Below are 23,263 nucleotides of genomic sequence, written 5' to 3' on the forward strand. Positions count from 1 at the left end.
GAGCAGAGCTAAATATCGTAAGACGCGAGCTCTGTGATGTCACCAACCAGGAAGTGACTGCCTAGTGAGCAAGCCGGCGCTCCTAGGCGTCCTTCTGATACTCGGAGCAGGGAAGGCTGAAACGGACACTCTGAAGAACTAATAGTTTTAAACTAAGGTTTAACAGTCAAATTCATTATTCGTGTAATTTAAGAGCATTTCACTTATCTCACACATTGCTTGCACACCATTTTATTGAGCGCTCCCCAAGTTGTTTCTATATTATGCGTATGCTAGAATTTAGAGGTAAATTCTTTGCATTGAGTTTTTGAGCAGCTACAGTACACCTATATATTTATATCACTATCACAATCAAGTCAAAAGCACCAGGTTATTTTTTCTATATCACTTATCTTTCGAAAGAAGCTGATCAGACAATCATAACCAGACTTTTCTTTGAACACTCACTCGTTCTTGGTGATGAATATCCTACCTGCATACTTAAACCTCAGCAAATGATGGCAACCAATCAACTGCCACCTTAGCCCCAATCTGTAATTACCAAAAACAAATCCACCAGAGAAAAAGGAAGGAGGGGTGTCGCTGTCAGCATGACACTTCTTAGGCCGCGCTTATAGTGCGCGCGACGGCGACGCGACAGATGACGCCAGCCGTCGCCACCCGCAAAAGTTGTATTTCGCTTTGCAGCGACATCGCATGCGACCTGGCCATTGATTGGTTCAGAGGCTGTCACGTGGCAACAGCCTCTGAAAAATCAAATTTGACTGGCTTCAACATTTTGCGCTGCCACGTCGCTCCGTCGCATCGCGCTTACTATAAGCGCACGCGACGGCGGCAATACATTTGTTTTGCCGTCACTATAAGCGCAGCCTTAACTAAAGGCCTGGGGCTTTCAGGAGGGCATTTGTAGAATGTAATTTTGCATTTGAATATTCGATTGAGTTTCTTTAGCAGTAATGCATCACTAGTGCTGGACATATCTATACTGCTAATTTATTGTAAACATTTCCTGGCATCTGTGGGGAGTTAAAAGTTATGTGAAGTTACATTATCTAGGATACCTGGAAACTCCCTGTATGGTAAATGACATCAACAAAGTGGCAACATCGCATACCCATCTACTGTCTTCAAATGTATAGGAATCATACAATATCAGGAATCTCAGAATATAATAGCTCTCAGAATATCCACTTTGTCTTATTCTCCCTCTCTCTGCAGTGAAGGGTTCTGTCTGCCATGGTGTCCTATCCCAGGAAGCAGGGACATTCTGTTACTTAAAAAAAGTCTCAAGTACGATTAAGAGAGGCCTGTATGAATGTGGAACTATGCATTTTAAAAAAAAGTAAGGGAAATAAAAATTTTTAACAAGTACTACTTTAGCAAATGAACAAGAACCTGGATCCTTACATTCGGGCCGCCGACACAGGTGGGAAATCGAGCCCAACTTCCACATCCAGCTGCCGGGGTCCCAGTTCTCCTCAGTGGCCGGGAACTTTACAGGCCAAAACGACCCCCCCCCCCCCCCCCATATCTCCTCCCAAAGTAAAATTGTTAGGAGGGGTTAAGTGAAAGAAGAGGAGATGGGGGGGGGGGGTTATGTGACTGAAGAGAGAGGAGATTAAGTGAATGAAGAGGAGGTGGGGGCATTGAGTGAAAGAAGATGGGGGTTGGGGAGAGGGAGAGAGCGATGAGGTGTGTGAGAGAGAGGTAGCAGGGCATGTAAAAGAAAGAGGCGGTGCTCGCAGGGCCGCTGAAATGGGGGCTCCAGATGGAAACTGTAGTGATGGGCCCCGATAAAGCTGTCGTCGACCCTGCTTACAGTTTGTATGGTGACGAGGATGCAGTTTTGCAAAATTGATTACAATTTTCTTCCCTACCAATATCTACTATTACCACAAGATGTCACTCTAATACAAACCAAGGAGTTGACTCAAGACTCACTTGCTACAATATGGTGCAAAAAGCAATTGTTTGTAATCAAAAAAGGACATAAAATTGTTTTCAATATTTAGAGTCTTTCCTTATGGGGTCTATTCAATTATGTACAATGTAACTGTTAGTAGCCCATCTGTGGGAATACTACTTTACTTAAGGGCCCTAGAGTGTTAATAGTATGGGTAGCTACAATTATATAATCTCTATATTATTTAACTTTATTCCCAACGTCACAACGTTACAAACTTCTTCCTGGGGTTGCTCATGCAGCATTCCCCAAAAAGGCACTTTCTTTCCTTTTGTTGTCACTATATGTGGCAATCCAATGCTGTGGCTGTTTATATCCTATCACTAGAGTTTCCTCCTGGAGACCCCATGTCAGCGGCCCTTGTGAGCACCCCTCGTTCTTTTACAGGGGGTAGCATGACTAGGCAGAGCCTAGCCACACCCACCTTCTAGAAGGTGCCTAGTGATGTCACTGTTTTGATACAAAAGAGACTGTCAAACCACTCCCATAGTAGTCATGGTGAGTAGTGATGTCACTGCTAGGTATATGTATGGGGGATGGAACATTCTGGGTCCAGATCCCAGGAGGAGACAAAGATGGGGGATCTCAATGTAAATAATGTACGTCTTGTGAGTCTGTAACTATGTGTTAGTATCAGGACTTTGTTATTTTCCAGTTTAAGGAAAGTGTCACTCCTAAATACTAGGGCCCCTCTATATGGCCCTGACGCGTGTTTTCCCCCCTACAAGAAGGGATGGACAGGTACTCTATAGGTAAGGGACTCAGAGTATCATCCCAGAATAGTTCTGATAGGGTTGCCACCCTCACGCAAGAGGGCATCCTGCCTAGAGATCCTAGTGGAGGAAGGAACAGCTATCATCTAGGTATGGGATTACCACATAACATGACATCAAAGGGAAAGGATGTGCCTCTTTGGGGAATGCTGCATGGGCACCTCAAGGAAGAAGTTTATATGTTGTTCCTGTGAATAAACTTAAAGAAAAGTTTCTGGTGCCCTCTATAATTTCTACCTGAATGCTTACCATACCAGCCCTGCTCAAATGCCAGCACCCTGAGGAACTAGGTAAATAAGAGACACTGAGCATCACCTGCATAAACAACACCTGAACGGACATTGGATCACTTTGGAGTGGCCCTGTCCTGTTAGCCGCGGGGAATAGGTGTTACATGTGATTGATTGTGTACACTACAAGACCAATACCCTGCCACACACACACTATATTCAAGCTGGTAGCCTAATGCAACATATTTTTATTGTAGGTGACCACAAATGTTTCTGGGGACGAAGTCGCCTTCTTCAGGTTTACTGTAATGTCCAACACACAGGATAACAGTGTGAAATAAATACCATCTAACAATCAAAAGTATCCCCCATTATTTTGGCGCCATTGTAGACTGATCCACGTCATTCATGATGTCACATTTACTCAGCACATGTTAGCATATAGAAACAAACACGTTAGAACCCCTAGAATGAACCACTTGACAGGAGTAAAAACTGTCTACTGATAGTGTGAAAGAAATTAGTTAAGTAGGTACAGAAATAGTGATGCTCCATATCATTAAAGTGTAAAGCAGGGGTGGGCAACTCAAGTACTCAAGGGCCACCAACAGGTCAGGTTTTCAGGATATCACTGCTTTAGCACAGGTGGCTCAGACTTCGACTGAGCCACTGATTGAATGAGGATGCAGCCACCCAATCCTGGCCTATGTGATGGTGCCGCACACCGTTGAGTTTGTTAATGCAACAAAGTGTAGCAAGCCTCTAATTTGCAAAATACTTCGGTACCACTTTTAACTGCGACCTTTGAGCTTTGAGGGTCCCCTCCGACGGTGCTCCCTCCTCCGTGCAGCTTCCTGGCGATGATCTGCTGGGCTTCCTTGCATGATATACTGCTCTCCCTACTGTCAATATCCGCTCCCTCTTAGCGGGACACAGACTGGCCCCGGGTCACACTAGATCGAGCCTGAAGTCATCCAGGGTCGTGCAGGTCAGACTCACGTGTCCTGTCAACCCCTCTGAAAGGCTCCTCTCCCACCTCTTCCACGGCCTTAGTTATTGCCTGATCCTATGTCCATCATAAGTCACATGTCCATGGCACACTGTTGTTTATATAATTTCAATACCCATTATTTTATTCATTTTGTGACATTAAAGTAAAGTTTTAATCATTCAGAAACCACATCAGTGATACAATGCTCAGAAAGTAGGTTTTCTGTTCTTGTGTACTCACACTGGAGAGGAACCTGGCAGGGGGCAGTGTGAGTGTGTTGCTTGGATCACACAGGGGATACACATATCCCTTCGATTGTAAGCTCTTTGGGACAGAAACTCCTTTATCCCAATAATTACGTGAATACATAATACATAAATGTATCTCTTTGTATTATTCTTCCCTGCCTTATGTCTTGTATTACATATCTGTAAAGCTCTTTATACAGGACCTCCATTACCTTCTGTATCTGTCTGCGCTTGTTTGTCCTTACTTGGTATGTCATTCTGTTTATGTAATATACATAACTCAGTGCTCCCATTGTATCGCACTGCGGAATATGGCTAGCGCTATACAGGCATACCCCGGTTTAAGGACACTCACTTTAAGTACACTCGCGAGTAAGTACAACTCACTCAATAGGCAAACGGCAGGTCACGCATGCGCCTGTTGGCACGTCCTGAACAGCAATACCGGCTCCCTACCAGTACCGAAGCTGTGCGCAAGCGGGGAGACTATAGACCCTGTTACACATGCGTTATTTACAACAGTTATGCACGTATATGACGATTGCAGTACAGTACATGCATCGATAAGTGGAAAAAAGGTAGTGCTTCACTTTAAGTACATTTTCGCTTTACATACATGCTCCGGTCCCATTGCGTATGTTAATGCGGGGTATGCCTGTATATAAATAAAAACACAGTAGGATGCAATAGAAATTTACTTCAGTGTGTACAAATATACCTAACAATTGAGATTATTATATAAATCTATATTTAAATATGGCAATTTATTTGATTTTGCAAAGTCAATCAAAATAACATACACCTGTGATAAAAAATCTGTTTTTAAAAATGTGATCCTGTACTACTAAAATCTCCAGCACGGCAAAGCGAGTATACAGCATATTTTCTCAGGGGCTCTGGTCGGTGAGAAATGGAAACTCCTGATTCCCTGAGATTGTAGTACAGTATCATTAATAAAATAATGATTATATTCATTTAAAAAAAAAAACTATGGTAAAGTAACATGTTGGGTATCTGGCAGTAAATCCTCTTATTAAACAATGTATTGTACATAATTATAGTACATAATCAGAATATATTATGTACATACTATAGAGGTACATATATTTTGCATTTTGGGAGTTACTGTAGCTTAACTGGGTCTCAATCCCCCCGCCCCCCCCCCCCCCAAAATTCTTAATCCCTTTGCTATTGGAAGGGCCTGTGGTGTCCTGCTGACTAATACGCGGTTATTAGTCAGTCTCCCAGATGCAAAGGTAGGGCAAAAGGTGGTTTAAATACTGTAATAGCACCCGATTTGTGAATGTAAATCAGTTGATTTTTCTCTTTGATAAATTTGATAGGGTTTTTTATGCACTACGTTAGCAGTCAGGGGAGTTTACACAGAATTAGGGATTATGGTTTTAAGTTTTAATCGAAAAACACCACGGACCGATCATATTGCACTTGTAGTTAAAATCAATAAAATCCGGAAATGAAGCATGATTTCCTATTACGTTTCATCTCTTGCAGTAGAGCAGTCACTGGTAGAAGACAAAGACGAGTATGGAAACGAAACAAAAGCACTGATAAACACTGACATAAAGCTGCAGACCAAGCAATATCCGACATGGGTGTGTTTTTTTTTTGTTTTTTTTTAATAAATCAGTTCTGTACTATGAAAAAATACTTGTCGCATTTAAAAAACAACAACTCTGAATGGCATTTGTAATGTATTATTATGTAACAAGCCTTTTTTTTTTACTACAGCAACCATTTACAAAGTCACAGATACTGAGTCAATACTCCTCTGCAGTCATTTAGTGAACCCCGGAGCCGAATCTTCACCGATCGATCACAGGAGAACGGATCGATTAGCAATTTAGCTAATTACAGTACTTATTATTCTGTGGATTGCACTGATGCACTTATTAAAGGGGGGAAGGGGACGGCAGCTTGGACTGCTGCTTTAAAATATAAGCCAATTTTTTTCATTGTTAACACTGATAAAAATTGAATTTTTAAAAATAAAATGAAGGCATCGGAAAAACAAAAAAAATAAACACTGATTTTACAAAAAAAATAAAAACAGAAGAACCAGAATCCCTGCACATTATCCATTTAGAGCACCAACTTGGGTCCTATAACTTGATGACAAAATCTTTTCTGTGATAATAACGGTCTCATTGGAGAAGCAGAAAACATAGTCATGTCGCTCACTGCAGCTCTTACATCAGACACCTTGCTAGAGAACCACCCCGATGTTTATTTGTTCTTATACTCAAAATCATACTCTAGTTGTTGGCATAGAATATTCTCTCCGTTTATCATAAGTTTTAAGCTTTTTGATTTTCAGAAACATTGTTTGATTTTATATTCACTTCTTTTTATCAAAAAAAAATTGGGGGCAAAAAACACAGAAATTTGGATCAGATTAGTCAAACCTTAACTGCAACAATGTTTAGTTACACACCTACTCAAATGTCTTCAAGAGTGTGGCGATGTTTTAACATAAAGGGTGAGGCTGAACGGAGCCAGTAGTGAATTAAGAACCTTTAGGGCCCTTCAGCTCCAAGACTTTGAGAGGCTTTCCTCCACCTGCAGCGTCGCGGTGCCATGATGTTGTGGTGCCATGTGATGTCGCCTTGTCGTGGCGTGACGTCGCAGCATCATTTAACAGGTCGCCATGACAACGCAACGCTGTAGGAGGAGGGCCACTCCAGAGGAGGTAAGAGAGACCCCTCTCTCTCTTACACACACACCTTACCTTGTGTGAGGTTCGGGAACTCTGCAACTCTCTCCTACAGCTCCCTCCTCCGATCAGGGGGAAGTTGGATTACGGCGCCGACAGGGGGACGGAAGAGTATGGCAGACAGTGACTGCCAGGCTGCTGCATGGGCAGGTGCAGTACAGCCCCACCGCAACCGACGGAGGCACCGTAACCTTGCGGGCACCTAAGCACGTGCCAGGTGTGTAATCCGGCACTGGAGGGTGCAGTCACCTGTTTGCATGATGCCATTGTGAGGTGAGCGAAAGCAGGGTACCGCAACAACTATGGGGCACATTGTCCATCATAAGTTTACATAGCAAATAAGTTTAAACTCTGAGAAGGGCACAAGCAGTAGCACAGTTGTGCGTAGGAGGGATGGTTAAATTCATGGTAGTTGATCAGGTGACTGAGAGGGATTTTGGCGGGTTACATGATGATGTGCTACAGATAATGGGTGTACTTGGTAGTAATAGTGATTATAATAATGATGAGGCAGTGAGGAGTGCTCCAGCACAAGCTCGTACTAGTAGTAAGCAAGGGCTGTATAGGTGTAACAGGGGAGTAATCCCTGTTCAAGTAATGTGCCTTTAATCTAGCAGTGTGGTGGTTAACTGCTGGTAGTCAATTAATAAACACCACCTGCCTGATTTAGATTGCTTACAAAAGCCTTTCTATTGAGACAGGAAGTGACTCCTTAGCTCTGAATGAGAGCTGACCTTTGGAGATACAGAGGAGTGTTCTTGAGACTCCCAGGAGAGACTGACCAAGAGAACACACATCTCTGGAGCTGACCGGTCTTGAGCTCTGCCCAGCATAGCTGATTGCAAGACACCAAATAAGACATCTAAACCTGGATGCTGATATTTTCTGTGCACGCACGGGTGCGGTTCCAGGAGAGCAGAGAAGCTTACTCTACAGCAAGAAACAGATAAGACTTTCCTAATTAAGAGACTGCTTATATCTGCTTATTTCATGCTATATGTTTGGGGTTGGGAGAAATGCTTAATTAACGGAGATGTGAATTAATTGCATAGGATTTCACTAGAAATACTCCCAAGTGAATAGAAGCTTTGTTCCCCCCCTGTGTTTGGATGATTTCCTGATGAAAAGAAAAAGGCACAATAAAGCCTTATTATAATTTCACCTTATAAAAGCCTCCAATTGTGTACCTCTGTGAACGTCCGTCTACATATGGTGTCCGAGGTGGGACAAGAGGTGTCTTTGTAGTTAAAAAGGACCAGAGATTTTTATGTGAAATTTTTTTTTATGCTTTTTGCCTACAAACAGTCTGAACAACTTAGAGAGAAAAAACCCTCATGCAGCAGAGATCAGAGTTAAAGGGATATATACCACTGAAACTTACACTGCACTGAAACTTACAAAAACCCAGAAGAGACTGCTGAAGTAGTTAAACCTTATTTTGCCTATCACAAAGTGTAATATGGTCATTGAAATAGGAGTTTTGCCTTTCAGCTATAGTCAGGGTTCAAGAAGTGAGTCAGCCCTTAAAAAGGGATAGGTGTTTGTTGTTTTCAAAAGTTTCGCTGAAGCAGTGAATACAGATGGTGACCCACGACTGGTACTGATTTTGCAAATAAAGGTTGCCACACCGCATGGGGCTACCAGCTGTGAATGGAGTATATGCAGAAAAGTGTGAAAATTGATACAAGACTGTGCTGAAGCAGGGGAATTGTTAGCAAACAAATGCTGAGTGTAAAATTGCCCTATAGGGGAAAAAGTGATTTCTGAACTGTGTAAAAGGTTTTTCAAAACCAATTGCTGAATGTTGAGTCACCCTGCCGGGAATGAAAGAAATAGTCCACTGCAAAGAATGTTTTTTTTTCTGCAAGTAAAAAAAGTCTGCCTATATATACCTTGGGAGCAAAAACAGACACCCAAAGTGTGAAGTGTGAATGCCATAATACCCAAAGATGAGACTGAAAATTACTGAACTCAGGCAGAAAACCAAATTCTGTTGCTGAAGCGGAGAGATTTTACCTAGCAAGTAAATGGTGTAAAGCAAACAGAAGTTTTTTCCTAGCAACTACACATTCAGCATACCTAATGAGAGTTTAAACCTAGCAAGTAAGTGGTGTAAAGCAAATAGACTTTTTTACCTAGCAACTGCACATCTTGTATATCTGATGAGAGAAAATGCATGCACAGTACTGCTGATATTGTAAAACTTATCCAAGAAAGAAAATTCTACAGAGATGCCTGTGAGAGCTACGACCTCTACAAGCAAAATATGCCCACCTGTAGGACTACCACAATTGGGGGTTCTAGCAAATGCAGTGGCAATAGCTGCAATAGCGCCTCCTGAGGTCAGGAAGAAAATTACACCTGATAGCCTAAAAATGGAGGACAAGATGCAGCGTTCCTGTGATGAACCCTACCCCACGGAAGAGTGGCCCTTCCAGTCCAATAAAGAGGAAGACATCTCTTATGGGGAACCCGAACCGAGTCACACCCACAAAACACCCCAAGAATGGTGGGGGTGCCTGAACTCGGCACGAGCAGAAAAGACAGCTCCCTTTGATGACGAATATGATCAACAGGAGAGCGGGAGCAGCAGATCACCCAATATTTCTGTCAGCTAAAGCAACTGCAAGAAAAGCCTGGCGTATATAATGAAGCTGCTAAAACTTCAAATGAAGATGGAGACCCCAATATCCCTGAAGGGACGGTGTCATCCAAATCAAAAAGGCGGAAAAAGAAAAGCAGTTCTTCACTTACTGTGGAAGGAACAGACACGTCCGCAAATCCTGTGGAGGAAAAGGGGGACCGAGTTGCCCTGCAGCCTAGAGAAAATGGAGAATTCGTCCCGCGGGTAACCGAATATCCAGAGGGCCCAAGGCAGAAGTCGTGTACCCCAAAGAAGTGTCTGTCTGGTGCCAACAGTGAGGAACCCTCAACCAACCATCCCAGGGAAGTGGAGCCGGAACCAGTGAGTGACGATCCCTTGACCAACCCTGAAGATGCCCTGAAAAATGCCAGGCATGACTGTGATCTGCTCTGTGAAGAATTGGAAAGGGAGAGAGAAAATAATGCTGAGCTACAGAAGACTGTGCTCGCAATTTACTCTGCGGCCAAGCCCGAACTGGAGGATCTCAAGACTGAGCTAGATACTGCAAAGGCTACTATTTCCGCCATGGATGAAAAGCAGAGCCAATCTGATAAAATGGTGGCTTCGCTAAAGCGGAAGTATGAGGAGGCACTGAAGCAGATGACAGTCTTCCAGCAAGAGGTTCACACTCTTCGTATAGAGCTTGATGCCTCACATCATGAGACCAACAGCTGCCGCACAGACCTGGAAGTTTCTAGAAAGGAACTACACAGTCTCACTGAGGAGCTGGACATTGCTAAAGAAACTATTGGTAATCTTGATACAGATCTCAAAGTCTCTCAGAAGGAGCTTCAGACCCTCAACCTAGAGAAGGAAGTCTCACGCCAGGAGAATGTCATTCTCAAAGCAGATGTGCGTAAATGGAAGGAGGACTGCAAAGAAGCACTGAAGAATACAGAGACTGAAAAAAGAGAAAATTCAAGATTAAAAAGAGAAAACTTAAAACTGAAAGAAGAAAATTTTCAGTTGACAGAAGAAGTCAAGGAAAAGTTTGAAGCAGAGCACCGACTGCAGAACCAACTGCAAGGTCTGCGTACACACCTCCAGTATGCTGAGGAGAAGCAGCAAACGCTGCAGGAAGAAAAGCTGCAGGCTGCTAAAGAAATTCAAGTGCTACAGGAACGTCTGATGACCCAGTATGTCCCCGCAAAGCAGCATGAGAAACTGAAGGCTACCCTGAGCATCACCAAAGCAACGCTAAAAACCAAGCTTAGAACCCAGGTGACGCGGCACAAAAGGGAGCACAAGAAGGTCCAGAAACTGAAACAAGTAACTGTGGCACAAGCAAAGAAGTTCATAGTGCTTCACAATGCAATAAAAATGTGGAGGCAAGCTCAGAGAAAGCAAAGCATGCAGATAAATTCCCTGAGAAGAGACTTGCAAGACGCACTCAAAAAACAGGGATCTCTCGCGGATGAGATTACAGTCCTACAAGGACAAGTATTGACCCTGACTAAGCGTCAGTATCCCACAGCCTCAAAAACCCATGAAGACAAGGGTACAGTGAGAGCTGGGAATACCGCTCATCTGAAAGACAAGGTTGCAAAATTTGAACCACCTAAACAAGCACTAGCAAAACCTTCAGCCACCCTGCAGGCAACAAAAGAAGGTACACGTGCTGAATTAAAACCAGAAGAATCCTTAGCTGATGAAGCTGAAAAGATGGGACATTCTCTGGAAGTGGGTGTGGAATTGCAACTTAATCTAAAAGGGGCTGAACTAGCAATCACATTGAGTGGGAAAAGGGCAGAGCGACAGCTTCAAGACCGGAAAACTCAAAGGGCTGTTTTTAAACGCTCTGCAACTGCTGCCATACAGTATGCCTACAATAAGACGAGCACCCGACGCGAGGGAAATCTCATGACCGCGCACGTAGAAAAAAGACTATACTTGGAGAAAGTCCTCCTCGAGCGACTGAGGGGTGCTGATCTCAAACACCTTCAGGAGGAGACACGAATAAACTGGAGAAAGGGCTCCAATCCCAACAGGACTGAGGGTTCTCTTCCTCTATCCACTCTCATTCAAGTCACTGAGATATCTAGAATGAGAGTGGAAGGATGGGCTTTGGTCGTGGCAAGCCCGAGCTTCCCACAAACAGGGGAGGTATGTAACAGGGGAGAAATCCCTATTCAAGTAATGTGCCTTTAATCTAGCAGTGTGGTGGTTAACTGCTGGTAGTCAATTAATAAACACCACCTGCCTGATTTAGATTGCTTACAAAAGCCTTTCTATTGAGACAGGAAGTGACTCCTTAGCTCTGAATGAGAGCTGACCTTTGGAGATACAGAGGAGTGTTCTTGAGACTCCCAGGAGAGACTGACCAAGAGAACACACATCTCTGGAGCTGACCGGTCTTGAGCTCTGCCCAGCATAGCTGATTGCAAGACACCAAATAAGACTTCTAAACCTGGATGCTGATATTTTCTGTGCACGCACGGGTGCGGTTCCAGGAGAGCAGATAAGCTTACTCTACAGCAAGAAACAGATAAGACTTTTCTAATTAAGAGACTGCTTATATCTGCTTATTTCATGCTATATGTTTGGGGTTGGGAGAAATGCTTAACTAACGGAGATGTGAATTAATTGCATGGTATTTTCACTAGAGATACTCCAAAGTGAATAGAAGCTTTGTTCCCCCCCTGTGTTTGGATGATTTCCTGATGAAAAGGAAAAGGCACAATAAAGCCTTATTATAATTTCACCTTATAAAAGCCTCCAATTGTGTACCTCTGTGAACGTCCGTCTACAATACGTATGGGAGAAAGGGGACCTCTGTCAATAGACAAACAGGTGGAGCAATTATGTCTAATCCAATTCACCAACCCCCAGTTTACGAAGCTTTTGATACGGTACGCATATACCATCGTTCACAATAGGGCCTTTATTCTGATTCGCAAATTGGCAAAAATGCTTGCGGTTGACATTCTACCCTTTTGTAGAGGGCAAAGGTTTTAGGGAGCTACTCAAATGCACTGACCATCACTGGAAAGTATCCAATGTGGCATATTTTTCCACCAAGGCTGTTTCACACCTGTACAAAGAAGTTGGGGCTGATGGTGCACACACAAAGCAGGTGGACCACACTACAGACATGGACTAGTTCACATGGCGGAGGAGGGAAGGGGTGTTGGATGTTTTGGTGACGGTAGTGATGCTAAAAGGTTATGGAGTTAGCCACAATTGCACTTATTGGGTGCATGCTACCTAGGTATGCAGGGATTTTATCAAAAAGCCCATACAACAGATGATGTTATTTTTACATTTGGAATAAACTAAAACCTAACAAGTTAAGTATAGAACTCGCCCACAGTAAACGAAACCACTCAGGGCGGTGCAAAAAATGACAAAAAAAACAATGTATTATTATCTCTCCCTGGTTTCCTCTGGGAGAATTCTATACAGACTTTGTTAGGTTTTTGTTTGTTCCACATTTTGAGTTTCTCTCCTGCGGTGCACCCCATTGGTACTATTTTTGGTGGTGGCTGTTGTATTGTTAGGTTGTAGTGCAGACTTTTTTTTTTATTTTTCTGTTCTTTTTAAATTGGAGATGCTGCCAGTTGTATCTCCAACCTGCCCCAGCACATATGCCGGTGAGACCGGACCAAACGTGGAGCGTTCACAGCCAAGTGCCGAGCAGAGGGGAATGAATCAGGATTAACACAGCGGCGTACCTGCTCCTGAATGGGGCTCCCGCTGTGTTTATCCTACCGAAGCAGTCAGAAGCAGTCACTCTCTGCGCACCTCTAACTAGCGATCACGCTGATTTTATTTTAATAACATAGCATTGAAGCAGGGGATCAACGGTGCTGATCCACGTTAATTTCAGCTCTGGGGACACCCCGGCTTGCTGAGTTACAGGTACAGTTACAGTTATAAGGTGCTGGTATCTCCGCCAAGTGTAAATGTCCCAGTCACGTGACGCGGGAGAATTAAACTTGCCGGAGATACTGTAATTAAAATAAAAGCAGCTTCATTACCTTAGCGGTTAGAGGAGATTATCCAGAGAATCCTGTATGTCACCATTCCAGCTGTGGTTTTAACTCATTAATGCCTGATTACCACCAGTACCATGTGAGCGGGCATTTTTCCTATTTTTGGAATATACCTTGATAAATCCACAATATACAGTATTGCACTGTATTTATATATATATATATATATATATGTATGTATATATATATATATATATATATATATATATATATATATATATATATATATATATATATACACACCTTAATCATCCACAGAGACCTTCTATCAAGAAAAAGTTTGAGATGTAGTTATATCTCCCATTGGAAAGGTATTTTTATGAATGCACATGTTTCATTTCGTCTATATACAGATTCGCTCAGTTGTGTTTTTACATTGCCGGAGTGCATATGTGCTCCTTTTTCGGTTTAGATAGTGAGCAATAAGATTGCTAAATTCCTAGAATTTGGAAACTGCTCTTCCCGAATACGTTCAGCCCACAGCTTGGCAGCACCTGAATTTATTAATCCGGCTTCAAAGAATGCAGAGACTGGATGTCTGCAAGTTCCATCTGCAATGGCCCTTCTTCGTTTGACTGTAATAACTTCCTTGCATTGGATGCGTAATAACTTTCTGCCGAAATGGCAAATTAATTTTGAACAAACAGTATGACCTCTTTAGGCAGATGGAAATCCTGAAATCAATCAGCAAAGTTATTTTTTAACTTGCTCAAAAACTCTCATCACACTGGTTACGGTGACCGATGTTGAGCTGATAAGATTGAGCAGTCTTGGGAAATGGTGCAGTTTATTCAAGTTTATAAAAATGATACAGTTTATGTTGAAATTCATTTACTGTAGTTTTATCAACAAGGTCAATACAGGCATACCTCGGTTTAAGGACACTCACTTTAAGGACACTCGCGAGTAAGGACATATCGCCCAATAGGCAAACGGCAGCTCGCGCATGCGCCTGTCAGCACGTCCTGAACAGCAATACCGGCTCCCTACCTGTACCGAAGCTGTGCGCAAGCGGGGAGGTTATAGAGCCTATTACAAATGCGTTATTTACATCAGTTATGCGGGGTATGCCTGTAATGCTTTTTCCTCTCCTTTGTAGCTGCAAATTAATCGTGTTTAAATGTCCAAATATATCACTCAAAAAACATACATTTGCCTTTAATTCATTATCCCGGACCACAATTTTAACATTTTTTGCATTCTTATTTAAACAGTTACTAAAAAGCACTATTTCTTCTTTAAGATCACAGAAATTATCCAGGATTTTTCCTTTACTGAGCCAATGTACAGTGGTGAGAAAAAGTTTGTGAACCCCAATAATAATTACAGAAATGCCATAATTTTTCCATGATAATCTTCTTGAATCAAAACCAGTCTTTTCTTTAATATCCAGTAGTGTTTATATTAACTAATGCCATGTCTTTTGAAACAAAATGATGTATGCATTAAGCAAACAATGAGTAATTAAGAGTCAGGGTATGTGCAAAAGTAAATTAAACACTTGTTTTATCAGCTAAACTAAAGGGGGTAATTGGAATCATGTGTTTAAAAATTTGGTAGATCTTCAGGGGTGAGTTTGTGAGGCCCCAGTCTATATAAAGATCAAAAACTAACAGAATATTAGTTCTGTTTTGGACATGTTAAGCTTCAGGTAATGTGGGACAGCCAGGAGGAGATCGCACAGAGACAGTTGGTGACACGGGACAGGAGAGAGGGGGAGAGATCAGGGGAGGAGAGGTAGATTGGGGTGTCATCAGCACAGAGATGATACTGAACCTATTAAACTATTATCTATACCAGGGGTCTCCAAACTGAGTCCTCAAGGCCCACCAACAGGCCAGCCTTTCAGGATATCCTTGCTTCAGTGGCTCAATTGAAGACTGAGCCACAGATTGAGCCACCTGTGCTGAAGCAGGGATATCCATAAAACCTGGCCTGGTGGTGGCTCTTGAGGACTGAGTTTGGAGACCACTGATATATACTTATTTAACTGATATAACCATTATAATAATAAAGACATAAAACATTATAACAATAACTAAACAAAAATACACTTTTGTATTGTTTTACTATTTCTGTCGCTCTCACTCACTCTCTGACACTATCTCTCCCCATCACGCTTGCTTCCATTCAAACATTTAGCATGAAACACAGAATCAAAATGGCTACTGGTCACATGACTCCTTATAAACTTATACACAAAACCCTCCTACTGTCTCATTGAGTTCTCCCTACTTACCACTTAGATTGTAAGCTTTTTGGAGCAGAGACTCCTTTTCCTAATGTTTAAAGTGCTTTGTTAATGGATTAAATAAAGATATACATACGTACCGCATATTCACATTTTTGTAAGATTTTAATACAATGTCATTTTTCTTAAATGTGTGTGATAATTGCTAAATGTACAGTAGCTGTAATCTGGTAAAAATGTGCCCCATACAAACTTTTGCTTCAATTTGCAAAATGTTGGCAAAATTTCAACATTAAGGTAAAAAATAAATAAATGTGTGAATTTTGAAAACATTGGCACACGTCTGAACTGAGGCTCTAAATGTTAACTTATTAACGACGAGTTTAAAAATATACCACATTTGGATCCTAAAGTGTCAGTCGCATTTATTTAGAGAATTGCAGCTACTTTGTCTCAATAATGTAGTAATATTAAGATTACATTTTTTGTCTTCTACTTAACACTCTATACTAGAACTTTACTTAAATTGACGCACAATTTGATACTAACGACCTTTGATGCTTTGCTTATTTTATACTCTTTTTAATTCATGTCATGTGAACTTCCAAGAAAACACTCCTTGCTCTGGTACCCTCGGGCTTTCTCCTACATTCTTTCATGAGAAGGCACAACAAACATGTCATTGGCTTTGTCAATGCTGTTAAAAAAAAGCTACTAACTGGAACAAGTTAGAAGATGTTTGCTCTCAATCTTTATCTTTTTGCCTTCAATGTATTCCTCTATTTATAAACATAGCTGTGTGAAGTGCATGTTCTGTAGGAGTATGTCTATAATTATTTCAGATGCAGTTCTGTCCTAAGAATCATTAACAAACAAAAACAGTTTTCTTAATCCTACATGCTGTCAAATACGTAGGACCATATATTGTATAGCAAGGTGGAATGTTTATAAGGATGGTCCTTAGACAATGGGTCATCTAGTGGTTCAAGATTACAAATTCATCTCTCTTAGTCCAAATTAACGTTTTAATGGCCAACAAACTAATTTTCTTTCACTCAGTCTCAGGTCTTTGCAGAACATTTCTTACACGACAACTCAAATAATGTTCAAAAGGAGTCAGTATTATGTGACCATTCTGGATGTTGTTAAATCCTTTAGATGCCCATGACGTAGTAGCCACCAGTCATGGGGTCTACAACTCCACAGAACCATGGCGTCGTGGCCACCAGTCATGGAGTTTAGCACTCCAGGGGGCCATGACATAGTGGCCACCAGTCATGGGGTCTAGCACTCCAGGGGGGCATGACGTAGTGGCCACCAGTCATAGGGTCTGGCACTCCAGGGGGCCATGACATAGTGGACACCAGTCATGGGGTCTGGCACTCCAGGGGGCCATGACATAGGGGCCACAGGTCGTGAGGTCTGGCACGCCAGGGGGCCATGACATAGTTGCCACCAGTCATGGGTTCTAGCACTCCAGGGGGCCATGACATAGTGGCCACCAGTCATGGGTTCTAGCACTCCAGGGTGCCATGACATAGTGGCATGTTACTCCAGGGGGCCATAAAGTAGTGGCTACCAGTCATGGGGTCTGGCACTCCAGGGGCCATGGCCTAGTGGCCACCAGTCATAGGGTCTGGCACTCCAGAGCCCTTGACATAGTGACCACCAGTCATGGATTCTAGCACTCCAGGGGGCCATGAAGTAGTGGCCACCAGTCATAGGGTCTGGCACTCCAGGGGGCCATGACGTAGTAGCCACCAGTCATGGGTTCTAGCACTCCAGGGGGCCATGACATAGTGGCCACCAGTCATGGGCTCTCTGCACATTCTCTAGGAGAGATCGTGTTCAATGCTCCACAGTCTACTCGGAAGAGGAATGGAAGAGGATTATGTTGTGATCAAGTGATCGCTCCAATGTGTTGGAGGGGCCGTGGCAAGTGAGAGATACAAGACAACCTTTTTTTATCTCAATGCACTGCCCTTTCCCACACGTATGTTTAGAGATGTACGAATTTGTTTCACCTACTGTATCACTGATACTTTCAAAAGTCAAAGCAGAATCGAAAAGTCAACCCAAATTTTTGCATTTTACCAGAAAAGAATATACTCTGAAAAATGGGTTTAAGTGGGAATGAGAGGAGTGGAGATATACCTGTAAACACCTTAGATACATGGGAAAAATAATATTTGAATATTCAAATTAGCTTATTTGCATATTCATTTATTTCCCATGTATCTCGGAGATATGAGTCAATGGGTAGGAGAGAGGGAGACTGGAGAATTTTACTTGGAAAACTTTTTTTTTTTTAAGTTCCATTTTTTACAGTTCAACAAAAATAGCACATTTCACCAGGTTCTCAAACATAAGTGAACAGTTTATACATCTCTCGATATGATACACATTACAAGAATTCCTTATAGATGCTGTGTATTGTAGACACTATGGAGACCGTACAATACATACAAATTGGGTGCTCATTCACCACTGCCAATGTTAACATCTGACGCTGAAAAAAACCCACCAGTTGCAAACCAGGGGTTACTTTATGTTCAATAAATTTGATAGAAGTCGGCCTTTCTTAGCATATATTAAATTCTACTAACGAGACAAATCATCGCTAATGTATTCATTGTTTTAGGGTAAGTAGTATTATATTGTTTTTGTAAAGCGCCGAGTAAACTGTGGCCGCTATATAAATAAAGATATACATACATACATACATTTAAGTATCCACTTGTGCTGTGTGTGTGACATAATAAAGAAGTGAACCCCTTGCTTTTCTGCTTCTAAGTAATCGAATAGCCTTTTTTTGTATCAAGGTAAACGTTTGATTTGATGCACTGAACAATTTCCAGTTGAATACATCCGATACTGTATGTTGTCAATGTAACTCTTCTCTAACCTAAGGTAAATCTTGATCTTGATAATTGTATGCAATATCAGAATGTATTTGTCTGTTTACTTCTAGTTGCAAACCTGATGCAAAACAACGCCAGATTTAGCAAAATAAAATATATTTTTTCTTTGATAAGTCTGGTACTATCCTGCACTAACATTGCCTGGGTTTTGCAGGTAAGAGATAAATAGTCCACATGCATCTTTAATACTTTTTTCATAGTTTTATAGGACATTTGCTGCCAGAGATTTAGGTAAAGCAACATAGTTCTCGTCTCCTACAACAAAGGGTAAAACCAGTCTTTGAAAATGGAACCAGATATCTGTTGCTAGTCACTGCCACTCATTGTAACTCACTACCAGTCACTGCCACTCACTGCAACTCAGTGTCACTCACTGCAACTCACTGCCACTCATTGTAACTCACTGCCACTCACTGTCACTCACTGCAACTCACTACCACTCACTGCCACTCATTGTAACTCACTACCAGTCACTGCCACTCACTCTCAGTCACTGCAACTCACTACCACTCACTGCAACTCACTGCCACTCATTGTAACTCACTACCAGTCAATGCCACTGACTACCACTCACTGCAACTCACTACCACTCACTGCAACTCACTGCCACTCATTGTGACTCACTACCAGACACTACCACTCACTGCCACTCATTGAAATTCACTACCAGTCACTGTCACTCATTGTAACTCACTACTAGTCACTGCCACTCACTTCCACTCACTACCACTCACTTCCACTCACTACCACTCATTGAAATTCACTACCAGTCACTGCCACTCATTGTAACTCACTACCAGTCACTGCCACTCACTGCAACTCACTACCACTCACTGCAACTCACTGTCACTCACTACCACTCAATGCCACTCATAACTCACTACCATTCACTGCCACTCACTACCACTCACTGCAACTCACTGCCACTCACTGCAACTCACTGCAACTCACATCCACTCACTACCAGTCACAGCCACTCACTGAAACTCACTGCGACTCACTGCCACTCACTGCAACTCACTACCACTCACTACCAGAGTCCCAGATATTTTACTTGTATCCTTCAATTACCTATAGAGAATATGTATTTAATGTAAAGTGTTTCTGTGCTTAGTTGTACCTATTTCGGCGTATGCATGAAAACAGTACACCAGCATTGTCTGTCTCCCATTCCCATGAGTTGAAGCTCAGGGCCTTCACTTAAAAGTATTTACTGTAGGACACAATGCAACATGTACACATATCAAACGGAATGTCACATACAGTAACTCAGGTAAATGTTTTTATTAAAGGACATTTCTCACTGGCAAAATGTTCTTTATACCGTACTGTGTGCATGCTGCTTTTGTTAAGATGCTTTTGACACACGAGCTATGGGAAATACACATTTTTGCACCAAATGTTTGAAAGATCCTGTTTTATATATTTGCTCTGTGCAACGTTATCTTATCGGATTAAACATTTCTTCTGCCAACTACATTGAGCATAACAGAAGGTTTCATGCTGCAGCATGCTTCTAATTATGCTTCTAATTATGCTTTAATGGAGTTTTTAGAACGTACTTATCCCTGCACCAAAAGTATTATAAAAACATTCCTTTTTACAATACATTTGGTGCAGGGATAAGTGCGTTCTAAAAACTCCATAAAGAGTATGATATATATTACAGTGATGTGTCTATCAGAGACATAATCACCGTGCCGCTGAACCCTGCAGCGCGGCGCTGGAAATTGGGCCCGACGGAGTCTAGAGGTCGGACTCGTGTCCATCGCCGGCTGCAGCTGCTGCCTCTGATTTGATGCAGGGGTTGGGGGGTGTCACTGCACACAGGTAATTCCTCCTCCCTGTCTCCCCACCTGCATGGCAGAGCACTCACTGCAGCAGCTCCCACACAGACGGGATAGGAGCAGCACTGTCCCTCCCCCCGCCGGTAAAAGTCTTAGGGGTTCATGCAGTAAGCAGCGAAAAAAAGCATTAGCCAGTTTAGCAATTCGCCATGTTTTTGGCGTGTTAAACTGGCTGTATGCTGTAAGGGGCGAATCCCTGGCGAATGAATGCGCCACCACCATTTGATGAAATGGCGAGTAACCTGTGGCGAGACGGCTTCTTGGCGAGAAACTGCCGAGAAGCCGTCCCCTGGCGAGTTGTGTTTGCAGCAGAGAGAGATCCGCTGCTCTCTCGGCGCAAACATCAGCACATTAAAAATTATTTTTAAAACCATTTTTATTCATAGTCTACATGTGCAGGGGGTCTCGGGAGCTGAACCGCATTGGTTTCAGGACCGGGGACCCCTTGCTTCCCGAGATACAGCCCCCTTTATGAGGTGCCGGTATCCCTCTGCATTTAAAGCTCCCGATCACGTGACCGCGGCATGTAAACAAAGCAGAGGGATACCGGCACCCCCTAAAGGGGCCTGTATCTCGGGGAGCAGGGGGTCCCCGGACCTAAAACCAAAACGTTTCTGCTCCGGAGACCCTCTGCACATCTACACTATGAGTAAAACACACATATCAATAAAGACTTGTTCCTTACCTTACAGGGTATCTGCTATGGTAGCGAAGCAGCATTAATATTTATTTAATAATACTGTACAGTGAGCAGGGGGTCCCCCGAGCTGAACCGCATCACTTTGTGGACCAGGGACCCCCTGCTTCCCGAGTTACAGGCCCCGGAATGTGTGATCGGGTGGGCAGTGTCGCCGCCATCTTTATTGCGTCCCATACGCTACGTGCCTGCAATAAACATGGCGTCCACACTGTAACCGATGCCCCAAACCGGGGCCTGTAACTCGGGAAGCAGGGGGTCTCTGAGCCACAAATAAATGCGGTTTAGCTCAGGGGGGCCCCTGCTCCCGCACAATATTATTCAAATACATTAATGCTGCTTCATTACCATAGCGGATAGCCGCTAAGGCAATGAAGGGGTTAACGCATAGTAGCATGTTTATTGGGGACAAATGCCCCCAATAAACATAGCAGCAATACACAACATACAAAACAGTAATGGGCACAATGACTATTATCCACAAATGGATAATAGTGCAGTTGTCCATTTAAAATACATACAGAACAATAAAGACATTAAATACATATAGCACTCACCCATGTGCGGCTGCCATGATGAAGGCCATCCTCATCTTCATCCTGCCCATGCCCCATCCGCTTCTGCAAAACAGACACAAGAATAAAAACATCCAATGTAATGTCCCCTAACCCCTTCATCACCATAGCGGTTATTAACCGCTACAGTCATTAAGGGGTTAACCCACCATCACCCACATACCCTCCCCCACTAACCCCCCCAGCCAATACCCCCTCCCCCCAACACATACAGTACAATAATGTGCCAAATAACTATTATCCACATAGGGATAATACATTATTTGGCCATTATTAAACACATTAAATACCGTAGTAAAATAAAGAAAATTCTACTAACCTCATCAATAAGAAGGCTCCGTCGCCAGCATCATCCTTGGGGTCCGTTGCCAAAATAATAAATAACCAATACATATCAATGACATTAACATACCAAGGAACCCCTTAATCACCTTATCGGGTACTAACCTCAAAGGTAATTAAGGGGTGAAGCCATCCTGCAATGGCAACACCACTTATGCATAACATCCTCAATTAATTAAAAAGCAATTTCCTAAACAAATCTCATGTAATCATTAAATCTGAAGCCTCAAATGCCACTTAAAACATTGCATTTACAGTGTATACATGTAGCATAACATGTAAGCTACATGTCCACGCTGCAAATCAATGTTAACAATACAATAATCCAACTAAAATAGCCTGACATCACAAGAAGTATATTATTTAATCCAATAAAGTCACCATCAATGAATTAACAGACATGAATTACATCCCTAAACAATTAAAATACCATCCATACCAATTACACAATTAACTATAGCTATCGTTACAGAGAACAAGTTCAAAACATACCAAAAAGTACACCAAAAATAACTATATACTAAAGCAACCCTCAACAGGACCTACAGTACAGCATAGAAGCCCAAAAATTACATCTCTCTCATAATAAAATACATTTAACACACATCTAAGCATAGCAGCATAGCCAAAATCATTTACAATAGGGCAAATCAAGCTTTTACAACACTATCATTTATTACCCTGTATGTATATATGTCTCTAGACATACATACATACATACAGTGGCAAGAAATGATATGCATAAAAAAAAAATACACATGTTAAAAAAGCTTTAAAAAAAATTAACAAGTTAAATAAAATACATTTCTTTAGTTAACTTACCATTACTTGGCCCCACCGACTCCCGTTGAACACCTTACTCACGAACCAATCCACGATCAGGAACCCATAAAATAATAAACCAGAAAATAATAAACATTAAAATAATAAAACACGACAATCCAGGGGTCTTCTAGTTGTAATCCATCTTCATCTGTATTCTTCTACCTTCTTCCGGGGTCTTCTCCCCGTCTGCGGCCACGCCCTGGTCTTCTTTCTTCTCCGGAGGTCCTTCCTCCTCGGCGTCTTGCTTCAAAATGAGACGACATAGCTCTAGTACCATGTGACAGAGGCTTGGG

This window comes from Ascaphus truei, chromosome 4, assembly GCF_040206685.1.
Source record: "Ascaphus truei isolate aAscTru1 chromosome 4, aAscTru1.hap1, whole genome shotgun sequence".
Taxonomy (NCBI): domain Eukaryota; kingdom Metazoa; phylum Chordata; class Amphibia; order Anura; family Ascaphidae; genus Ascaphus; species Ascaphus truei.